Source organism: Etheostoma spectabile, chromosome 1 (assembly GCF_008692095.1).
Source record: "Etheostoma spectabile isolate EspeVRDwgs_2016 chromosome 1, UIUC_Espe_1.0, whole genome shotgun sequence".
In the NCBI taxonomy this organism is placed as follows: Eukaryota; Metazoa; Chordata; class Actinopteri; order Perciformes; family Percidae; genus Etheostoma; species Etheostoma spectabile.
Genome location: NC_045733.1, coordinates 29,703,151 through 29,709,946, shown reverse-complemented (window position 1 = coordinate 29,709,946; position 6,796 = coordinate 29,703,151). Strand labels below are relative to the sequence as shown.

General features: G+C 42.4%; 1 long non-coding RNA gene across 1 annotated transcript in view; it reads right to left on the bottom strand.

Annotated features, from left to right (window-relative positions):
* Positions 1-798: 798 nt before the first annotated feature.
* Positions 799-6,796, bottom strand: part of LOC116690225 (uncharacterized) — a 15,802-nt gene continuing 9,804 nt past the window's right edge. The window contains exon 3 of the long non-coding RNA XR_004332192.1: positions 799-917. This is a non-coding gene — a long non-coding RNA (uncharacterized LOC116690225). The remainder of the gene's footprint in view (positions 918-6,796) is intronic.

Below are 6,796 nucleotides of genomic sequence, written 5' to 3'. Positions count from 1 at the left end.
TCGGTTCGTTCGGGGAAGTATTGTGAAGATTTACAAAGAATATGTCTACAGCATTTACTCTTGCTTACTGGGACATTTTGGGACCTCTTGGCGGGGATTTACCATGGACAAAATACACACGGCAATCCACATGTACTTATCAAATAATCTTTTCGATTCAGAAAGTTTTTGTAGCTTTCTATTATTTTTAGGATGACACTTTTGTTTTTGTTTTTTCTTTCTTTGTCTTTGTTTTTGACTCAATGTATAAAAAAAAAATGTCATTGTAAATGACTGATTTCAACCTAAATCATGAACTTTTTCTAAACTTAACCAAGTAGTTTTGGTGCCTAACCAAACTGCAACACCTGTCCCTGATTCCCCTTTAACAGTCTACTCTCTGCTTGTTCTTGACCTTCTAGCCACATGTGCCAGGTATGTGGCTCTGCTGCTTTTGCTTCCCACTGATGCTGACCTTACAACGACGTTTCAAGCGATTCCACTGTTGCATACTAATTATTGGAATGAAATCATGAGAGTCTTGCTAGAGTTGGGGCACGCTCCCATTGTCTCAATTGTTTGATGTAAGGTGGTCACTAAACTCAGTCTCAGTCCCCCACCCCCAACTCTTCTGAAGCGAGTCATCCAACAGGAGTTTTACGGGAGGATAAACGCTCCGGGTACTGCCGCCATTCAGCTACATGTACAGCAGAATCTGCAAACTTTCCCTTACGTAACTAAGCAGCTAGCTAGCTTGGTTACATTTTTTAAAACAAATCTAGTTGTTGTGCAATGCGTGACCCCGCAAGATCCCCAGTCTTTACATTTAACCGTCCTAAACGTTAGATGTGAAATGATTGTCTGTTGATGTGAGATGGTGTCAGACTGTAGTCTTTTCAAAGTCTGTTCAAACTCTTCTAGTGTATGGTAGGCATAAGCTATGTCAACGTTGATCCTCTGCCTCTGAATCCTCCCTTTAGCTCTTTATTACTCTCTCTTCATAACTTTTTACTTTAGCTCTTTTTGCTTTGCTAAAGGCACATTTATTCATGAACTTCTTCATAACATCTAAATTTGGCTGCTCCTTCTCTTTCTTTGTTATCATATTTTTTAGAAAATTGTCTTCTGACCAAATTTCCTTTAATGGGAACGACAAGGTAAAATAATGAGACTCTTTTGATCTTTATGTACTGTATACTTGAGCTTTACCTGAGCTTCATTCGCTCACTTACACTTTTCACACCAAATATTCCACATTTGCAAAATTTGGACCCAATTATTGTATCAATTTAATTACTTTATTTCTTTGGATGTGAAATAAATTTACTTACAAAGCATCTTACAGAACATTCATTACATTTTGACAGTTTTATTATTTTCTACAGTACATTCCTGTATCAAATAAAGTGAAAGCAACAGAAATCCATTACGGTGTCTGAATAACAAGAAAGTTGGACAGCATTTGTAGTAATATTTATTAAAAAATAATTTCTTGTGCCTGAAAAGAATTCCTGACATATTGGAAAAAATGTTTTCAAGGCTGTTTTTTTTTTCTTCATTAAATCAACTTGTTCAGACCATGAGGCTGCCGGCAAATGGTTCAACAACATCCATGAAAGAAAGCTTTGGGTTACTTATTGTCCTTTTTCCCTCCTCCCCAGCCCTGTAGCCTTGTTAAACCAGTGTCCCATCCCAGGATGGATCGCTGCTAGTTCCTCTGTCCCATCAGCGTTGACCTTCAGCGGGACTCTGATGCAGTGGGATATCACCCAGCTTGGCAGCACCAGACGGGCCACCGCTAAGCCAAGGACGCAACCGCTGTGGATCTATCACCCAAACAAACGGCCACTTCCTCGTGGAGCGACGCAGGAATACATCAAACTCCAACCCAACAGCAGGTCACTGCTGCAGGTGTCCTGCCCACCGACTCTCTCCTCACACAGGAACAAAAGCCACGCAATCTAACATTTTGTGGAATTAGTATTAATGGCATCATTCATAAGATGAGTTTCATTACTCTGAAAGGATAAGGCGAAGGAGAAATGACAACGAAAAGTAAAAGAAAGTGATGCGGCGGTTCAATCACCAACGTTTGGGGTGACCTCTAGCTCACCCAGTAGAGTGTACCCTCCATGTAGGCTCAGTGTTTGGCAGCAGCCCGGGTTCAAATCTGACCCGCAGCCATCTGATGCTAATCTTAAAAAATTAAATCACCAACTCATGACTCAAGTTTGCAACTGGGAGTTTGTTTTGACAATAGAGTTGTTCCTAAACTTAAACTTTAGACAATAAAACTTTACTTTCTTCAATTTCCCCCTTACCAATGCTGACAAGAAGTTTAATAATGTATTGGTTAAAGCTACAGGACACACAACAATCTTTAATTTTTAATTCTACAAGTTTGTTGGTGTCCATGCTTTCAACTCCTAAAAATGCAGAGTAATGATGACAGTCGGATGTAGCTGAAGGCCTAGAAACCAGCTAACCTGCAGTTACGGCTGAAACGTTGACATAACAGCGTTGAACGCTGTGGCTCAGGAGGCAGAGCGGGTGGTCCGTTCAGTGTCTTGAGTTGAGTGTCAGAACCCCAAGTGGCTCCCGATGGGCAGGCCAGCCTTGCATGGCAGCTCTGCCACCATCGGTGTATGTATGAATGTGTGTGAATGGGTCAATGAGAGGCAACATTTTGAAGGGCTTTGTCTGGTAAGATAGGAAGACACTATATATATATAAATGAAGTCCATTTAGGGCATTTATGATCCATGCAAGTACGCAAACGCAGATGCTTGGATTTCACCCGTTGTTGCGTTCAGGAGTGTGTCACCTAAAATTGTTAACGTAACGCACGCGTGAGCAGCAGTTTGAGTGTTGCTGCTAGGTGCGATATAACATGAAACAGCAAGAGAAAGCTGACCCTTGCTCAGCTCTAGATTTGACATGTAAGTATGCATCAGAGCATTTATGACACTTCCTCACCTACAGTGAAACTAGCAGAACATTGACATGTTATCACGTTGTAAAGTTGTTATGGCAAATGCACTTCTTTTTTGTCTATTTACACATACATACATACATACATACATACTTACATACATACATACATACATACAGACATACTTACTGTACATCTGGATTAACATATTGGATACTAGCTGGTGGCCAAGCAGCGAGTGAAGCCCGATTGAAGCAGCTGTCTAAATAGATGCCATTTCCCATTTGGTATTAGAAAAATGAATGTATCGTTAAGGAAGTTACTGTGACAAACATTAAATGAACTGCATTATTTGATGGCTAAAAATGGAAAACCTCAATTATAAATTAGGGTGAAAATAAAGTGAATGGAAATGCCAACATTTCTTATTCTGAGCTATCACGCTACCACGAGCTGTTTCCTTTATTTTCAATCTGTGAGTACATTTAAGTTGCATTTTCATAGTGGGACCAAAAAGTGTGTCCATCAACACCACACTCAAAAAAACAACTTTGTGCCATGTGACACTCTAACCATGTGTGTTATTTTACACACATGGTCAGAGTGTGTGTTGAGCAACTGATATGCAACACAGGTGCTTGTAGACAGATGTTGCACACACACATACACAGAGCCACAAACAGGACTGGATCCATGACACATTTCTGCAAACACAGTCCTTGTGCTCGCTCAGTTAGCCTCGCAGCCTCTCGGTTCAGCCAACGTTTGATAAACTTCCCTCGATGCCTCGTGTGATTAATGATGGTTAACAGAATTGAATTAAGGTTAAGAATGACATGGCTGCGGCAGGAGGGTGGGTCAGAGGGGAGGGAGGGGGCAGTGCTGGGTTGGAGGTAGCAAGTGCGGTAAATAACTTCTTTAGAGAAAATATAGAGCAGCCCCTCCTCTGCACCCTCTCCGCCATGCCAAGTAATTACTCGCCCCGGCCTCCTGTAATAATTCCTATTACAAGCAGAACGGAAGAGTCGGTAACTCAGCACGCAGGACAAGGTGAAGGCAAGGCCACGGAGGAGCGGATCAATATTTCATTTACTCACCCTGCTTCCCCATCCCGGGCCTGGATCAAATTCGCCAACAGAGGCGGACGGAGGGAGAGAGAGAGAGCGAGAGAGAGAAGGAACGAACAAGAAAAGAAAAGAAACAAGGTCCATTGAAAAAGACACAAGGCCACTAATTTCCTCTGGGTTTTGGCAGGAGGAGGGAGGGAAGCACGGGCTCTGGAGATGGTGCTTATGGAGGTCAAGTGTGTGTGTTTGTGCGTGTGTGTGTTAATGTATAGTGGTGCTCACACAAGGTCGTCAATCACACACAATCATCATTGAAAAGAATGCAGAAAATGAAAGACCAAAAAATTACTTTTGTCCTTGTGCTTAAAGGGCAATTACTTTTCTTTCTAATTGTATTCAATGTAGACTAAAAGGTTAGAAGACCCTCTTAAAGGCTACAAACATGTTTTCAACCTTGAGAACCTAGAGAACAGATGTATTGTATGTTGATTTCTTCTTCACCTCCGGCATATCTGGATGGCGAGTCCACTCCGACGTCTCTTCAGACTTTCAGTCTCGACTCACTGAACCACAGTGTCTGTTTGATACTCCTCGAACAGCCGTGTGGTCTGCATTGATTATCACTGAGTGAGGGCTCATTGTGGGATCAGCAGTTTATTCTGTCAGATTAACCTGCTTTTAAGGCCAAAACCACCTCGAACACACTGGAGCCATCCTCAAAAATGATCTGGAAACCTTGTGCTTGAGGTTGAGGTTTTTCCTTGCAATTTCCTCCAAAGCAGCTTTGAAGCTGCAATGATTAAAATCCTTATATTAACAAAGGGTCAACCAACTATGTGTAATGGGAAAGAGTAAAGGCTTCAAAGTTACAATGAAATAGAAATATTGTAAATTACATAATTTTTGGGCTCTAGAGCAAGATTTTAAAGACATTTGTGGGTTCAAACAATACTTAAATGAGTTTGCAATTATGGACGCTAATGACACACTACATCACTTTCTGAGTCACATGCATAACCAAAAGGTAAGGAACAGAACAGATGATTTTAACCCAAACCACGATGTGTTTCTAAACTTAACTAAGTAGTTACATTGTCAATGACATGTTTAAAACAGCTACCGTTACGTTCTCGTTTAAAATGAAAAAAGCTCATGTGGGTTGTATTTCCCTCGACCACTATGGGCGCAAATTTCAAAAAACGCATCTATGGCAGTGATTGTTTCGGTGTCTCCTCTATTTCTATCAAGAGCTTTCAAGACTAAATGTGTCAAGCCAGATAGCTCATTTCAAAATAAAATGCCCAGGGGTCTCATTTATAAAACTGTGCGTAGGATCCATGCTAAAAGTGTACGTACGCCCAAAAGCCAAAAACTGCAAACGCCAAAAAGAATTCAGATTTATAAAACCCTGCACATGCACACCTGTAAGCAATGTTCCCTTTATAAATCACAGATTACCCACAAGTCTGAGTACGTGAATCAGCCTCTTATCCCGCACTGTACACGCCCAGTTTTAACCATAAATGGTCAACACAAAGCACCTTGTGACTGCTGATAAGTATTATCATTATTATATATATGTTAATGACCCTGGCAGTTGTTCTTTTGTGACACCTAATCATGCCGAATGATGACGACTGGCGGAGAAAAAGCAAAAAACCTCTCAGACGCTTGGGGAACTGCTGCAAATTGCTGCAAACAGGGACAGCTTCGATAAATACCAGACCTATAGATATATGTAACATTTAACCTAAACTATCTTATATCCAAACAAGAAGTCACACACGGCAGTGTTTTTGGTTTCCAACCATTTGTGATTGTTAACACCTTACCAAAAGCACAGCAACGACTATACCCCCCCCAGCAATTGACAATGTGAAAAGAATAATGAGAGAAGTATAGACAGTTAACATTATACTAGAAAAGTTAGTGGTAAGGAATACACCACTTTTCTTCATGCAGGTTTTGTCACCAACAGCATTAAAGTTCGGACCAATAACGAGGACAATAAGTGGACATTTTGATTGCTTAAATATTTATCTCTGAGATTCCTGCCTTTCTATCTGCATGTAGACCCAGGACTAGTGAGAAGTGTTTATTTTATTTTGGGTGAACTCAAGACAAGAGTCCTCTCATTAAAAAAAAAAATCATCCAAAAGGACATATTGTTTATGTTCAAACGTGATTTACAGCCCATGGGCCACACCTGTGGGAGGATCCAAAGGGGTCGGTGCGCTGCTCATATGGGTGGCAGCGAAGGTCAGGGGCTTCGACGGACCAGAACGGGCGGCAGAGGCTGGCTCTGGGGACGTGGAATGTCACCTCTCTGTGGGGGAAGGAGCCGGAACTTGTGCGGGAGGTGGAGCGCTACCGGTTAGATCTGGTGGGGTACTTACTCTACGCACCAGTCTCGGTCTGGAAACGTTCTCCTGGATAGGGTTGGACTCTCCTACTCCTCTGCCGGTGGGGCCTGTGAGCGCGGGGTGGTGGGGATACTCCACAAGCCCGGCCTTGAGTGCCCTGCGGTGGGGTTTAGACCGTGGAACGAGAGGGTCGCCTCCTACGCCTGCGGGTGATGGGGGGGAAAACTCTGACTGTTGTTTGTGCATAATAGTTCCACACACCCAAAATAAGCAGAGAGTGCGGGATATTCAGGAGTCTTTCTGGAGACTTGAATGGAGTCCTGTATGGGGCTCCAGTAGGGGACTCCATAGTTCTGCTGGGGGTCTTCAATGCACACGTGGGCAATGATGGAGATACGAGGCGTGATTGGGAGGAACGGCCTCCCTGATCTAAACCAGAGTGGTTGTCTGTTGTT